This window comes from Vicugna pacos, chromosome 20, assembly GCF_048564905.1.
Source record: "Vicugna pacos chromosome 20, VicPac4, whole genome shotgun sequence".
Classification (NCBI taxonomy): domain Eukaryota; kingdom Metazoa; phylum Chordata; class Mammalia; order Artiodactyla; family Camelidae; genus Vicugna; species Vicugna pacos.
This window is the reverse complement of record NC_133006.1, coordinates 1,693,742-1,711,073: the sequence shown is the minus strand read 5'-3', so window position 1 is coordinate 1,711,073 and position 17,332 is coordinate 1,693,742. Positions and strand designations below refer to the sequence as shown.

At 41.5% G+C, this 17,332-nt stretch overlaps 1 protein-coding gene across 1 annotated transcript in view; it reads right to left on the bottom strand.

Annotated features, from left to right (window-relative positions):
* Positions 1–6,275: 6,275 nt before the first annotated feature.
* Positions 6,276–17,332, bottom strand: part of LOC140687537 (uncharacterized) — a 46,001-nt gene continuing 34,944 nt past the window's right edge. The window contains exons 9-15 of the mRNA XM_072944654.1: positions 16,755–16,878; positions 15,215–15,327; positions 13,104–13,315; positions 12,123–12,182; positions 11,867–12,024; positions 11,468–11,588; positions 6,276–6,371 (exon numbers count right to left, since the gene is read on the bottom strand). The gene's annotated coding sequence lies outside the window, so the exon portion shown is untranslated. The remainder of the gene's footprint in view (positions 6,372–11,467; positions 11,589–11,866; positions 12,025–12,122; positions 12,183–13,103; positions 13,316–15,214; positions 15,328–16,754; positions 16,879–17,332) is intronic.

Sequence of the window (17,332 nt, the reverse complement as noted above, 5' to 3'; positions counted from 1 at the left end):
AATGCCCCATGACCTGCAGCCAGGGGTTATACATACTGCAACAGGCATGACTTAAAGAACTGTCTCCAACCTGAATGGAAGGACCCTTTTTCAGGTACTCTTTACCAGACCATACACACCAAAGCTGAAGGAAACGGAGTCTCCGATTCATTTCCTATCTGAAACATCCCCTGCACTGCACTGGCCTATCGAGTGCTGCTCCCCTGAAAACAATGCCCAAATGGAGAAAAAGCTACCAGACCAGGATGAGAAGAAGATGACATCTGAGCTAGACAGCTGACCCAAGACACCGGACCAGGACTGTATACCAATTACTTTGATAATTTCTCCAACCTTTGATTAAGAACTACTCCACTTGTTAAGTTTATGATAAATTACCTATGTCTAGTACTTCTGTGTTACCTTGGTGGGTTTCCCTACTCCAAGGCTCTAACTAGATAGCCCTCAGAAACGTTATTCTAAAAAGAATTTATAGTTCTGTTTAGGCCACTGTTGATCTTACAAGGTGGGAGATTTCAACTGGCCAATTAATACCTGCTCTGACCCTGACCATAAATATGAACTTCCTCATAGGATCAAACTCAGGAACACAAGCAAAATTTTAACCCAAAAATACAACTTCTCGACTATTAAATTCTTACTCGTGACTTTATTAACGTTACTAGCTGTATTACTTATATCCTGTCTATTTTATAAAATTGTTGTCTGTTACAATTCCCAATGTGTAACTAGGCCCACAAGATTGATGATGGCTAAACATCTTGAAGAAACAGATAAAATTTATAACCCTGAATAAAATAAATATAATAGTGTGATTCTAGGTATGGGAATGAGCAAAGATGGGTAAACACTTTCTGTATCATAATAGACTAGTAAGACAGGTGATCCAGAGAACTTTTAGTATCAACAGGGCCTGACAAAAAAAACTAACACCTTGAATGGCAACTCAGAAGATTCTTCACCTGAACTAGGAATGAGCCATCCTAGCACCGTGGGACAAAATTGGTCATGAAATTTCTCTCAAAATATTGGTCGAATTTAGGACCAAGTGGGAGCACTGTGAATGAAAATACTACAATGTGCATGAAAATACTGCAACCATGACAGTAAACAAAGAATGCTGAATCCGAGTCATCAGCGGCTGCTGCCAAACCCCAGCGAGTACATGCCTACAGCCCGGCCTCTCAGCCACTCACAGTGGTGCCCTCTGAGCAGACTCAGAGTAAGAAAGGACAGGATACTGGCCCTAGATAGCCAGGGGATTGCCAAAGGAATGAATTCAATGACCCAAATGTTTGCTTCTCACCATACATAGAAAAGCAGTAAATACTTGAACTTGAGATATCTGGTTTTCTTTAGATAACAAGCAATGTTTTATTGTTCCAATTACCTGGTCTTTGTTGTAAGCTTCTATATATCCTAGCTCCTCCCCTACCTCTTGGGAGCAGTCCCTCAGAGTGATCTGAGAGGCTGTCATCCCGGCTCGAGTCCTCCAGCCAAATAAAACAAAGCCCTTAACATATAGGCTGAACGTTTATTTCAATGACGTTCCAGAATAGACACAACTCATCAATTCTGTAATGGAACACACTGAATCAGGAACCAAAGCGTGTTTTAGTCCGGAAAATCTCCGGGTTCCTATTTCTTCCTGTCATTATTCAATCCCTCTAGAACTCATTAATTTGCTGTCTGCTCCTCTGGCAACAAAACTCGTAGAAGACTCAACTCAGCAGAGCGCCCTGCTGGGGAGAACACCCCGCAGAAGCACTGCAGGCTGCCTGCCCTCCTGCACGCTCTGCTGACCCTTGGTGTCCCCCGTGGAGACCAGGCCAACAGAGCTGTTCCTAACAGCTACAAATTCGCACTCGTTAAATAAATCATTTTATTTTATATGATATTTTACGTATATACCCATCTCTGAAAACAGCTTTGCAGAAGCTCAAATCTTCAACATCAATCCCCAAAGGCAAATCCGGTCCCCAAGGGGAAACAAGACTTAAGACGACGCTAAGGCCTCCAAAGTCCTCTCAAGGACCGTCAACCAAACTGCCTGCAGGTCTGCAGCTGCAGGCTGTTACATGTCTGCTTTTAATGCAACCCCTTCCTGCCCTCGGGTATTACAGTGTCCCTCTACGCCCTCCTGTCTCAGAGTAAAAGCAGCCATTGCAGAACCTTGCAGGGAAGCACTGACAGGAGTCGACAAAGAGGATCAGAGCTAAGCTAATACTTCTGATGACACGACCTTGTCACTGTGTCACTTTACAGATGAAGATATATATAGAGAGAGGTGGGGTGATATTGCTTAAAGTCACACAGCTAATAAGTGGCAAAGTCTATAACTCTGCTCTTCCCTTCGGCGTGATGCCCCAGCTGGGACGCCCACAGGGTTGTCTCATGCCTGCCTGAACAATCCTCTCCTGTCACTCATAACCCACCACAGGGTCTGACCCTAGCCTGCCTTTTCAGCATCTATTCCCTCCAGTCTCTCAGGAACAAGGCCGTTTGGGCCACTGTATGACTTCCGGCTCCCGGAAACATCAGTGCTCATGCTGGTCTTGCCTGTGCATCCGGCCCGCTGCTCAGAGGCTCTTCCTCCCCTGCAGGAGTACATTTCCACTCTCCGCAGGGACACCTCCTCAGGGGAGCCCTCTTCTCGCTCTCAGCACGGCAGGGCCACATCCCGAGCTGCCCCACTAGGACAGTGTGCGCCCAGGTCTGTTAATCAGACCAGCAGCATCAGAGCCAGGGATTATGCCCGGGCTACCCTGCAAAACTACTGCCCGCCACACAGTCCCCCAGCCAGCAGGTCACCTGGAAGTCACAGCAAGTGCCCCACCCAATCCAGAAGCCTCTTCATTTGCCAGCATCGCTGATGACTGGTTTCCAAACTTTGGTCAGTTTCACACAAAACAGCACCTTCAACTGTGAAGCAGAGGGTTTCGCTTCTGCTCCCCATCCTTACTGGTAATGTCAAGGAAAACAAAGAGGCCTTTTCTCAACACTTTTATAATGACACCCTCCCACCCACAATATTCATATGCTCAAGAGCTTTGGATCCACGTGATTTTCTTTCCCTTATGATAAGCGGCTCAAAACACTGCGGGATTCCTTCTATTTAGAGGGTATTTGTACTCAGTTTATCGGCTTTAATCTGTTTTTGTCTCTCTTCAATATCCCTAGCAGTTGCCACCTCTTACTCCCTTCAGCAGCCTCCCTCCCAACATCTACTCTAGGAAATCAGCTGTGATGAGGGGCCCTGGGGCAGTCACAGACGATGCAACTAAGGCAAAGAGAGGGTCCATAATTTGCCCGAGAAGATCAGCTTCAACCCCCAACAATGTGTGTCACGTCCCTGTGTTTAACTCTTATGCTAAGCAAGATAACTTTTTGTAGATTATGGTTATAAACAGATGAGGTATAAAAATACATACAAGGACACACATCTACTCTAAGATGCTCACTAACTCCACTATTTTGTTTCTACTTATTTCTATTAAAAAATATTAAGAACCTCTGCAGTCAGTATAGCAAAATGTTACTGGGCTTTAAATCCAGAATATAGAGGTGTTAAATGTGTCATTACTCATACTTATTTGTATGTTCACAATACAAAATTATTTGAAAGTCCCTCTCACCTCCCCCTACTCACTACTGGCTCTCACCTGAGCTCCCAGACCACACATCTAACAACCTTTCACTTTACCCACAGCTGAACTCATCAGATTTCCGCAGAACTCCCTCTGCAGCTTTCCCTCCTCAGAGCACAGAAGGACCATCATTTACCTCATTAATCCACCCAGAAACCTGGGCCTTACTCCATCCTACATTCACAGACAGCCTTCATCCTTTCCTTTTTACCATCTAAACATGCCTTCAATATGTTCGCTTTTAAACACTGACCGTCCCACCGCTCAAGTGGAAGCCACCAACACTGCCCACCTGGACACATGAGTCTCCTACGTGGCCCCACAGCCACTCTCCCCTACTTGAGACAAATGGGACTTTGTCACTCCCGCGCTTTTTGGACTCATTTCAGACCCACTCTTCTTAGAAGAAACTCCAAGTTCTTCACCAGGTGAAAGTCTTTGCCATGAAATTGTCACCTCAGGGAGGGCAGGACCCGCCCTCTCCCCTCGGCCCCGCCCTCTCCCCTCGGCCCCGCCCTCTGGCAGAGCATCAGCTTGGGAGGACCTGCTGAGCTACACCAGCCTGTATTCTAAACCTGGTCTGAGTTCTTAGCAAACTGCTTCAATTATCCATACAATTCCAAGGTAAATTAGAAAGATTTTCGATGTTGAGCTAGACTATTGATTTTGGGATTTTGCACTAGCAACCTGCAAGGACATGTTCTAAAGATTCTGTCTTCTTAAAACCACACCCAGGTTAAAGGAGTATTTGTGGAATGTCTTCGGAGGAAAAGGGACTGTACTTTTACAGGCTTTATGTTTTATAACATGAACAACCCGGACAGGGTCACAAATGGAACCGCCTCACAAGTGACAGAAGACAGGTGAGAGGCACAAAGCAACAGGTTGCAAAGATGGTAAGAGCAAACATGATTCTCCAACCCCCCCAAAAATTTTTGAAACAACCAAAAATTCTGAATTTTAAAAGTAAAAGAGTATCATATAGAGAAATGAAATAAATAATGCTCTTCATCAGGGTTTCAAGATCTCACTCCAGAGTTTTTAGCAGGCCATACTGAATCCTAGCACAGAAAAATCAAATGGACTTGTAGTGAGAAAGTTCCAGGAAAACTGCAGTAATTCCTCCACTTGTGTAAGGACATACACTCACCTGCTGAAGTTGAATGTAAACCGCATTCTGGATAAATTCGAAAGCTTCCAGGCTCCGCTTCTGGATGCCAAGGACATGGACAGCTTGGAAGCATGCTTCTAACTCAGTCATCGGCATTTTTACACTGCAGGGGAAACGGAGGCACCCAGTCAAGAGCAGAGATGTTCCTGTCGTGTCTCACAGGCCGTGCCTCGGGGATTCAGTGCCCTGCAGCAGCCCGGCCCCAGGCAAGGACCAGCAGCGTTTTCCACCCAAGCAGGAGGGGCACTGTGCTTGAGAAAGCCCATCTCCGATGGGGGCAAGAGGGGCTGGTGGGGTTCAGTGAACCTATAAATGCCCACAGAAATATGCCTGCATTCATTCAAGTGATGCAAACAACTGTAGCAGGCTATTTAACAAAATTTCAATTGTCAGTGGAAATTTTGCCATTCCTTTCCGCTTGTCCCCTGCACTCTGAGACAGGCTTAGGCTCTCTTACACCTGCAGCTCTGTGCAATAGTTGTGAAGTCATTTTACTTTACAGATACCACGGTTCTGCCCAGGGTGATATCCAGCCCAGAGAGGTGGCCCAGGCCAATTTAAAGCTATGTGGCTTGCGTGCGGGGGCAATTACAGGAGCTGGTTCTGGAGCCAGGCCCCTCCCCACCTCTGCTCCCCTCTCTCCCGAGGCCCCGCTGCCAAGCACTCAGGCTCCGTGATCTTATGTCCTACTCTTCTACTCTACTCCAAACCCTTTTCCTTTTGTTTTTTTCCCTAATTATTCCCAGCTGGAGTGATTTTTCAATCTCAATATCTGAAAAAAATTCCTGCAGCCGAAAAAGAGGTCTCCAGAGGTCAATGCCCATATGCTGGTTCCTGAAGAGAGCCCCTGGCTACGGGGACCCTCACCAACACTCACGGGGCATCAGAGATGTTGCAGGGTCGGCCACCCCCTACAAGAGTTTGCTGTCACCCCAATGCCTGCACAGCATCCCTGCTCACAAAATATAGTTGGTACACTTATCGGTTATTAAGAAGCAAAAATACAAAATTGCTCGTATTTCTTACTAATATTATCTATGAAGCTGGAAACGGAATTGTAATAAAATGTACAGTTTTTACCCTATGTTAAATCTGTTCCTTTGAGTTTAAACCTGTGCCCTGTTTCCTAGGCTCAGACTTGGTAGCTCTGCACCATTTGAAAAAGAAAGTTGCCTTTAGCCTGAAATCTGCAGGAAAGCCTATTCTCCTGGCCCTGATCTTTAAAAATGTTAGCTCATCTGCACTTCTGTAGAGATGGCAAGTTGCATAATAGAGAATAGCCTTTGTTTTTTTGGAGGTTTTACAGGGGTACCATGATTTGATCCACATGGACAGCTGCAAGAACAGCGGATTCAAAGGACAAACAATTCATAAAGCAAGAAGTATGCAACAACCAACCACAACCCCGCCCCTTTTTAGTATAAAAGGAGACTGAATTCTTACTTGGGGAAGATAGTTCTCCAGGACATCAGTCTGCCGTCTTCTGGGTCTGCCAGCATTGCAAGTGAAGTCACTATTCCTTGCTCCAACACCTCATCTCCCGGTTTATTGGCCTGTCATGTGGCGAGCAGAACGAGTTTGGACTCAGTAACAAAATGACTGCATTGGAGGTAGTATGTCTCCAATGTTTCCTCATTTCCAATATGTAACATGCACATCATTTATGATCTAGTGCAAATAATTCATCAAAGACAACCACAAAAAGAAACTATACTCACCTAGCTATCAACACTGAAGTCACAACCTGTCAATTTTATATGATGTTGAACAACACAATGGAAAAACCTAACATAGGGAGTTGATTCCACGGAAATAAAATTATTTCTACTCCTTCAATACTTTTTCTTTTCTTTTCTATTTTATTTTGTTTTGCTTATTGAAAGGAAAATAAAAGTCAAGTCATTTTATTTCACGTATTTTTGTTATAGCTACATTCTTTAAATACTACAAAGAGATTTAAACTGCAAAAAATTGTTCATATATTAGTATAAAGATATATACACAATCAATGGGGATTAGGAAAGGAATGGACATTTACTAAAAATCCACTGCAATCTTGTCTTTTACAAGCATATCCTGGAATATAAGCTGTATGATCCAGGGGGCTCCACCCCCATTCTCACTGTTGAGTCCCTTAGCAATCAACTACTAAGGCACCAGCATAGAACCATGTGATCAGTATTTTAGGAATAAATTAGGGAATTAGCACATTCAATTCTAAAACAAAAACCCTAAAATAAATACTGAACTTATTTACAGATAAAGAAAATTGGAACCAAAAAAGTAGTTATTTCCCCAAGGTCACAAAGCTAATAACTGGTAAAGACAAGATTTGAACTCATCTGCCTGATTCTAAAAACTAAGGTGGAAATCCCATTCGACTGGGGAGGGTCCAGCAGCGGAGCCTATCACCCTATCTTTGTTCAGATCTAGCCTTAGACAGCCTGAGACAGCACCCCATTCCTATGGAACTCGAGGGCAAATGATAACAATAAGGATTTTATATCCAGTAGTTTGTTAGGTCTCATTTATATAAAGTGTCAGCAGGTCAGCAGAAAAACTCTGGAAAATATGAGTGGGTCCAGAGCTTTCTGCTGATTAGTAACTCAGTCTCTCAGGACATAGTGACCTTCCCATGAGAGTCCTCATGGACATAAACTAAAGGCAGCTGAGCAATGAAAACTAACAAGAACCTGGAACTCAAGCAAGAAGGTTCCCTGCCATCCCCCACCCAGTTGCCTCTTCACCCGCGTGGACACGATGGCAGGAGACCCAGATTCTTGTCTAAGTTACATAATCATGGATTCTCATCCATAATAATGTATGACTCTATGCCGCCTTATGTCCATTAAAACTCAAATATGATAACACCAATATCTCAGCAGAATATCTATGTCTCCACTTCCTGTCTTCTAATAGGAGAATATTTTTATGGACAAAAAGCAGAAATCCAATTTAAAAAACCATGCACGAAGCCAGGTGAAATTCTGCTTAAGAGACTGCTCTCACGCTGAGTAAATGAAAACTCAGAAAAAGTGGCCCTTCTCCCTCAGCAAATGGGAGGTAGCCTGATGTGTGTGTGTGTGTGTGTGCACGTGTGTGTGTGTGTAAATCAAATACAATGAATTCTGGGATGTGTACAGTTTTTTTAAGTCACTGTCATTTCATGGGAATGAGCCACCATTTAAATAATTTGAATCTAGTGTTCTGAGAGAGTCTCAGGCTCTTGGTGGAGGAGGTGAAAGGGGAGAGTGAAGGAGGAAAGAGGTACATCAAGCAAAGAACTAAGAATACTGCCAGGGAAAGGCAAGACGTTAGTTTTGTTCTTCCTTGCACCACATACAAATTAGGGACTCGCTTTCTGCTGATGACTTATCGAGCACTGAGTTGCAGGAGAAGAGGGGACAGCTCATTGCTCACTGAGCTTGTGACTGTACGTGGCGTCTTATAGACACAAATCATTTACCCTGATCAAACACTCTAGCAGCAGGCTGTAATTCTTCTGTTTTGAGAGACAACAAAGCAGGAGTTCAAACAGGATGCATAACTTGACAAAAGTCAGAGGTCCAGTAAACTAAAGAGGATTAATTCAAACTCAGATCTGAATGCAGAGTCTGATCTTCCCACTCCCAGGACTGGAAAATCCTTAACACAGGCTCCCCAGCTCCCCTGCATTGTTCCTGGCACCAAGCATTTGCCATGGCAATGGTCACCATTTCTCACAGACACAGCGCTCTGTGCAGCAAATGACCTTGATCAGACCTTGATCATCTACCTGCCACGCCCACCAGGCTTCACCATACAGGCAGGAAAGCTGGCTTTCAAGTGCATACAAAGCCATTCCTTGTCTAACCTGGGCTCTTCTGTGGTTTCTCCAGCCTAAAGGCAGCCATGAAACTGCTCACAGTTTGTACATGAGCCACACTACCTCTCTCCATCTGTCTCCCCACCTATACTACTTAGCTATGAACATTTTGAGAATCTTCGACACAAATTTTTAAAAACAAAAAAGAAAGGATTCTGGAACAACTACTTAATACTTACAATTTTAAATGACAAAATACAAAGTGAGTATTTACAAACCGAATCTTCCTTTCTAAATTTCAGTTTTAAGCGTTTAAAAATATAATAGCAAAAAATTTTCACTTACAAAATTGACAAAAACATAAACAATAATCTGGAATAAGTTAAAAAATAATGCCCATGTTCTAAATGGAGAAACTTCAGGGCTGTACTGAGGGGTAAAGTAAGAGGTGTGAATGTAGAGACATCAACAAATTACATGGAGGAAAGCAGTTTTGTAAAGATGTAAGTTCTCATCAGAATAATTCAAAACTTACTGAAAACTCCCATGACAACTCCAATCTGATTTTTTTTAACTTGAACAAAATATTTTGGAATTCTTCAGGAATAATAAAATCATAATACTAGACAAGAAAATTTGGGATGGAAGAAAAGAATGAAAAAAATTCAGACTGCCAATTATTAAATAAATTTTTACAATATGTAAGTTATGGTGCTGGAGTAAGAAAGGCAGATTGACAGAAGGGAACCATGAGCTCAAAAAGAGACTCTAGTGTACACAAGTATTTTGTAAAGGTGGGATTTCAAATCAAAGAGAAAAGTATGACTTCAGTAATTGTCCTGAGACAATCAGACAATCACCTAGAAAGAATAAATACTATTCCTCTCATAAGGACCACAAGATAATTTACAGACAGTGATGTAAATATAAAAAAGTACTAATAACAGCAAATACAACACTTTGCTCTTATTAACTCAACTTACCCTTACATTAACAAGTACTATTATCATCTCCATCTTAGAGATTAAAAAAAACCTACAGAGGAGATTTATTCCAGTATAAGAAATTATTTTTAAGAATAATTTCAAAGATAAAACACATAAGGAATACATTTATTATCATAAGAATATTTTGAGACACTACCAAAATAAAAATCCTCCTAAACAAAATGAAAGGAAAGAAATGACAAGAAAAAGCTCTGTGATACATGTTGTTGAAGACAAGAAGTTAATGTTCATAACATACAAAGAGCTGTCACAAACCAACAAGAAGCTCCCCCACTTAAATGTGTGCAAAGGATAAAAGGAATCATTCATTTTAAAAAAGTCAAATGGCTAATGAGTGAAAAATGCTCAATACCTCACTGGTCATCAAATGCAAACTAAAACAATGAAAAAGCAGTTTTGCTCATCATATTGGCAAATATTTTTAAAAGATATTCTATCTAGTGTCCATCTGTGGGAGAAGAAACCATGAGCGACATTTTCAGAGGATGACATGTCAATGGATATGTAAACTCTGAAAAACGTACGTACACAATGACTCAACACCACTTCTAGGAATCGTTTCCTTTAGGAAAAAACAAATTAGGTCCAAAAAGATGTACCCATCAGGGCATTTACACAGCACTGTTTACAATGGTGGGAAGAAAAACTGAAGTGAAATCATATCCAGCAATAGAGAATTGGTTACATAAGTAATTGTGCATCTTTTCATTCCCCTATGGAAGGAATTTCTAGAGTTACTTGAATGGAGTCTGTGATGAATGAAAATGTCACATCCAGGGACTAAATTTCCAGAAGCCTTAACTAAGGGAATACTCATAAAAGATCACAGGAATGTCTGTACAAGAAGGATGCCAGTCAAATATCCTTTCTGACAGTGGAAAATGGAGAAAATTTAACTGTCCACCATCAAGACAATGATGCGTTAAATCACGACGAGCTGCGAGCAATGAGGGAGCCAGCGTTTCGCCGTGGTCCAGGGCCTTGTCCACAGCATTCTCTCACCAAAGGTGTGCGTGGGAAAGAGACCACACCCGCAAATCAGGAGACCCCTCCACTCTATCTGAAAGGACCGGGTGAGTCTGGAGTGGGAGGACGTCTATGATATACACCTGAGTGATTAAAGCGAGCTGCAGAAAAACATATAGTATGGTCTCATTTTTAAATAAAGCATATATACACACACGTATACATGGAATTCTCATATGTGTGTATATATGTATGTCATAGGCATAAAGGTCATGAAATATATATATCAAATTTTCAACAGTTTTTACTCTTCGGAAATAAGGGGAAGGGAGGTAGGGCCTTCCTGTACCACCACAGTTCTCTTTTCAGTATTTCAGTTAAGTATACTTGGAATTTAAAAGTTTATTTAAGTCCGAAGTAAAATTGACAATGCCTCCACAAGACAGAATGCTATACTGGTCATCAAAAATCATGCCAGAGGAGATAGAATATTGTAGAAAAACATATAAAAAGCCAAATGGAAAATGGAGGTGTCCACACAGTAAACAGTCACAGAGTGCTCTCTGGTTTTTTATGACAGAGGTGATCCACACTGATGAAAATATACGTTAACGTGTTAATTATTATCTTTGAATAGCGGGACAAGGATAGCCTCTTTTGCCCCCCTTTTCAGAGTTATTATTTTAAATGCACATTCTTTTTCATCTGAAAAAAGCATTTTTGGGTGTGTAGTACTATGCATTGGAGAATAATACAAGAATACTTAGAGAAACAAGTAACTAGGAGACAAAGCAGCAGCATCACACAATGTAGGACGGGCGATCCTGATTAACACCACGCAGTTACATAAGGACCCACAAAGTGAGAGCACCTGCTGTAACAGGGCGTGGCCCCCTTCTATTTGTCAGCAGTGTCTTCAGGGCTGAGGCAGTTCTGAGCACGGCCAGTGTCAGTGCTGGTGTCTTGATTGATGCTACTGGGGGTGAGGGCACCTGCAAGCCGAGAGGAAGAACAGAAATCATCCTCTGCCTTTTCTGTCTTGTTTCTTTGTTACTTTAAAAGAGAGCCATATATAAGATAAACCGTGTATCTCCCCAAATGAAATTTCAGTAATGAAACCGTTTTTAAAGACTTCACAGCTTATATTCTGCCTATAACTGTCTTTTCAACAAAGATCATATTTATTAAATGTTAATTAACTCAGTTAATTAACTACCTGTTGAAACATTCTAGTAAAGAGCATGAACTGCAGTATGTAAAAGAACCACACCTGCAGTGACTAGCTCAGCTGTCTTGACGGCAGTGCAGTCAGCCCCCACCATCCCGTGGCCCTGAGCTCCTGATGCTGGTAAGAGATTACGCTGCCGCCTCAGATGGAGAGAAACGGTGAAAGCATTTCTTGAACCCTACAGCACTGACAAAACATAACTGACAAATCCCAGGCCCCTTTGAGGCTCTCATTTTCTGTTTCTGGCCAACCCCCATCAATGAGCAGAACCACCCAATCCCCGAGCCATGGGACTCACGTGGGAAGCAGTTTTGGAGAAATTTCCAGGTATAGAATGTAACCAACTATACATAGAACTCTGAAAAAGAAAAGATGCCATACTCTGATTTTGGAAGACACTCAAAATATTCTCCTAAGCCTTAGTAGCTGGAAAGGCTGGGCTTCTCCTAAGTCACTTATTTATTTCACAGCCAGTAAGCATCTCCCTCAAATCCTGCTTCCCTGTGTCTGCTGGGAGCTTGAAGCACACTGCTGCTGTCGATCTTATAAGTCACATGGCAGAGACATGTGTCTCACGCCTGCAATCCTCACACAGGCTCGCCTCCTAGCCTCACTGTCTGAACTGGGCCCCATTTTCTCACCTGTTTATTTGGTATCAGTTCTTCTGTAAGCTACCTGAAATGCGTTTTGGAACATGTCAGAAGAAGCAGTGGGTTGAGAAATGGACAGATTGAGAGGTGAGAGATGGGCAGACAGAGAGAGAGACTCCAAGAAAAGGGGAACAAATAAAATTTCCTATGCAAAACCCTCTTCTAATCAGGGAAGGAAACCACCACGGAAAAGTGTGAAGAGGCAGGTAGCTTAGGACTGTTTCCTGGATTCCATGAAAAGTAATACCAAGAGATGAGAGGGTAGAACTTTAAATAGTAAAAGAAAAAAAGCACGCATGCTTGAAAAATATATCTACAATATGTACTTTCTAAAGAATAGACTGAAATCAGCAGGGCCCAATAACACTACACTTGGGTATTTACAGAAGTAAGAATCCCATCTCCAAACCACAAGGCATCCCTTCAGAGCACTGACAGTCTACATGGGGCGGTCATAAAGCCATCACCGCAAAAGCTATGCTACCCTGCACTTACGAGGAATGAGCAGCTGTGCTCAGGCTGCCCATGCGCATCATTTACACCCCACAGCACCTCTACGGGGGGGACACCTAGCGAGCCCCGTCTCTGCAGGACAGAAAACCAGTTCTGGAGAGGCTAAGCCGACTTACCAGTTCTCCATCTCACAGGACTGGTCTCTCCAGAGCAGGACACGAACTCGGACCCACGATTGTAACCATGGTACTACAGTGCTTTGTGTGCTGTTTGTGTGTATAATACATTTGTTTCTATCATGAAAGGTTATTTAATAAATGATCGGTTGTCTTGTCTATCTCATTAGCTCACAATCAATCTTTATACTGTTGAATTGTACTCTTTTCCCCTGAAGAAAGGAACGGAAACAGCGGGGGTCAGAAAGAGGTGGGGCTCCATTCTTTATCTGGGATCTCATCTCATCAAAGTCTCCAAACAGGGAAAAGGAGCAAATGTTCTCTTTATCTTTTAAAGAGAGGGCTCCAGTGATGGTGACTTATTCAATTACAAAATCAAGGCTGGGGAAAGGGCACATGCAGCAACTAGAGCAGTATCAGCTGTAGGAAGGTCAAAAGTGCTCACGGGAGGGCTCAGGGGGCAGCCTCATTTAATTTCAATCAATAAAACAATAACAAACTCTAAAAATACTGGCCTACAATGGATTAGCTCTTTCTTGACATCTAGCAAGTTTCCACAGCCCACATGTAACATTATCGGGAACCAGTGAAAGGAAGAGTCCACAGACAAGGAAAATCAATGCCACAGGCAGGCTGAAACCCAGGCTGGAGTTTAGGAAGAGAAAGGGCATAGTTAAGAACTGGGGAAAGGCTGGGGAAAAAAAATCATCACAAGGACTCTCAAGCATCATCCAACAATCATATAATCATTCATTCAAGAGAGAGTTACTGAGGTCGTATTCTGTGCAAGATTGTACAGCGGGTGAAGCAAGAGCGCAGCGTCCATGGTGGCAGCAAGTTGCGGGGCTCAAATACACTTCTGATCCCGGTACCTTGCACACTTGTCCTCAATATAAAGGCAAAGATAATTAAAGTAAAATAATACTCTGTAAACTCAAAGCATTGTTGAAAAAAAAAGTTAAAGAAGACCTAAATACCAGGACAGACACTCCACACACATTCCCCTATCAAAAGAAAGTGCTCTTGGAATGGCAGTGCTCCCCAGAGCGATCCGTATATTCAACGTGGTCTCGATCACAATCCCAGCGGGCTCCTCTGCAGAAACTGACTATCTGCTGCTACAATTCATATGGGAATTCGAGGATCTCAGTAACCAATACGTACTTGAAAAAGAAAAATTTGAGAGGACATATAATTCTCAATTTCAAACCTTACAACTGTATCTCCAGGTGAGATTAGAGGCCATTGTGAAGTTATTACTGTGTTAATCCTTATTTACTAAATTCTCTACAATGAATATTACTGTTACAATAAGAAAAATAAAAAGTAAGTTATCCTTTAAAACATGCACACCGATTCATTCATTGGGAAAAAATTATTCTATCAATTAAGAGATAAATATCTATTGAAAAAGGACAACTTAAAAACAAGAGTGCATTTGCATTTTTCATAAATTGAAAACTGAAAAGCACAAAGACGTCAAGTTTCTAGGGAGACCAATGCAACATATTAATAGTTATTTTCAGAAATTCTAATTTAACAATGAAAACTCTGGAAAGGGAAAATCGTGACTGAGAGCCAACTGCAAACACATGGAGAGCAAAGGCCTAGAAATCACAGTTCCTTTAACTCTGCTCCTAACACAATAGGAGAGGAAATTCCTCACTGAGGGGACAGTGGAATCCCATGCATAAGACAGGATACACAGTACAAACTGCACTAGAATTGGGGGTGATTTCCATAGAAGAATTCTAAAGTTACAAAATTGCTGAAAAACTATTAAAACACTGACAGAAAGATTAAAACACACAGTCACATATATTATATAGAAACATATGTAGTCTGCTCCCATGTTGCATTTAAATACAAATATATTTGTTCATTTATGGGCACTTATGACTTTATCGCTGGTAGAATATTTCAACTAAAACAAATAATCAATATAACACTACTTTTGTCAAATCTACTTGATAAGTTACTCTGCTATGTAAACATAATGTGTCTACGATAGATCTAAAATTAGTGAAAAAGAGCTTTGTATGGCTTCTTGAACTATTCTCAAAATTCAAAGCTTAATTTTAAAACAGATCTGAACAGTAATTCTATATTACCTTTTCCGTCGTGAAATGAACAACACAGTCTGTTGTCAAAATTCTGTCCTTACAATGATTCACGAGCACCGTATCCTCACAAAACTGCTGGACAGCAAGGCACTATCCAGACACTGTGACCCAACAAATGAAACACAGTGAAGACAGTGACCCTATTCTGGAGGGCTTATAGTCTTTGTCAACACCAGGGTTTTATTTGATTGGTTTGATTTGTTGGCAAAATAAAATCAATCAAGTACTTTCTTCTTTGAGCATTCTATAAGTCATGACTCTGCTGTTAGTGTCATGAGCAGGAAAGACTTAAGCATGACTTGATTAGATCAACTAGCAACAATCATCACTGGAGAGTGAGTAATAAAGAAGTTAACTGATAGCAATGCTTCTCCCTACATGAGACCTAAAATAAATCGACACTGATATCCGAAAAGAAAATGAGAATTTGAGGTCCCCAATAAGAAAAAAATCTAACAAGAAATCAAAAAAGTAAAGATTGTTTCATTAACGTTTCCTGGAAAGATTGGAGCATGGTGGTGTTGAGCTCAGATGCTAGGGAAAAACATGAGGGTCTGAATTCCCACAGCACTGGGTAGCTTTGACACTAATATGTCAGTCAAATTCTCTGCACCTCAGTCTCCGATGCATAGACTGGGGACAACAACCGCACCCATCTCCTAGAACGGTCCTAAGAATTAAGTTATTTTATATATACAAGTTTTAATAAAATACATCAGATATTAAATATTACCCCAAAAGCACAAGGAAAAATGAAAACAGAGATAAATTGGAGTTCATTAAACTTTAAAACTTTCCTTCAAAAGACACCATCCAGAAAGTGAAAAAACAACACTCAGGAGAAAATTTTTTCAAATCATTTATCTGATAAGGAATTTGTGTATCAAAAAAAAAATTCCACAGCTCAACAATAAAAAGGCAACTCAATTAAAAAATGAAAAAAGAATCTGAAAAGATATTTTTCAAGGAAAATATACAAATGGCCAATAAGCACAATGAAACGGTGTTCAATAACATTAGCTCTAAAGGAAATCAAGTCAAAACAACTAGGAGAAACCGCTTCACATTCACTACAATAGGTTAAAATCAAAAAAAGTTTTACAAGCACTAATGAGGACACAGAGGAAGCAGAGCCCGCAGCCATTGCTGGTGAGGATGTAACACAGCGTGACCACTTTGGAAAACATCCTGGCACGTCCTCAGAGAGTTGAACATTTGGCTTCTGAATGATCCAGCAATTCTGCTTCCTGGGCACACAAGTAAGAGAACTGAAAACAAATGTTAACATAAAAACTCCTACAGGAATATTCACCATTACTTTTCGCCATTAATTTTCAGAGCCAAAAAACAGAAACAACCCAAATGACTATCACGTGATGAATGGGTAAATAAAGGGGCCCAGCCATACAGTGAAATATTATTCAGCAATAGCAAAGCATAGAGTACTGACTCAGGCCACAACATGGACAAACATTGAAAACGTTACTCAGTGTGAAAGAAGTCAGTCAAAATAGACGGTTCCACTTACATGAAGTGACTCGATTTGCATGAAATGTTCAGCACAGGCAAATCCACAGAGACAGAAGAGTGGCTCCCTGGGGCTTGGGGAGGATGGGGAAGTTGATAATGTCTGCTTATGCGTACTGGGTTTCCTGTTGGGGGGAAGAAAATATTCTAAGATTGACTGGGATGCACATTTCTGGGCATAGAGTAAAATCCGCTGTACATTTTAATGGGTGATTTGTATTAAAACTGTTAAGAACAAAAGCACCTCGGATTAGTACCTTCCATAGTAAATGCAAATTGCTAACATTTATTACAGGAAGAAGAAACTGCCCTCAGCATGAAAGCAGGAGATCAGCAAATATTAGTTAACCGAAATTGGACAAGAGCATTTCACTTGAAACTGTTGCTGAGTGTACAAGAAATATTCAGACATGACAAGGAAAATCAGTTTGACATCACGAAGAAGCATTCTGCTTCAAATGCAAATCAAGGATTCGGCAAGCCCAGCTGCTACAAATGACCAGAGAAGAAACCTGGTTCTTAAAACAAGCACCAGAGCCAACAAGGAAATGATGGTGAGGAAAGCAGGCGGCCTAAAAT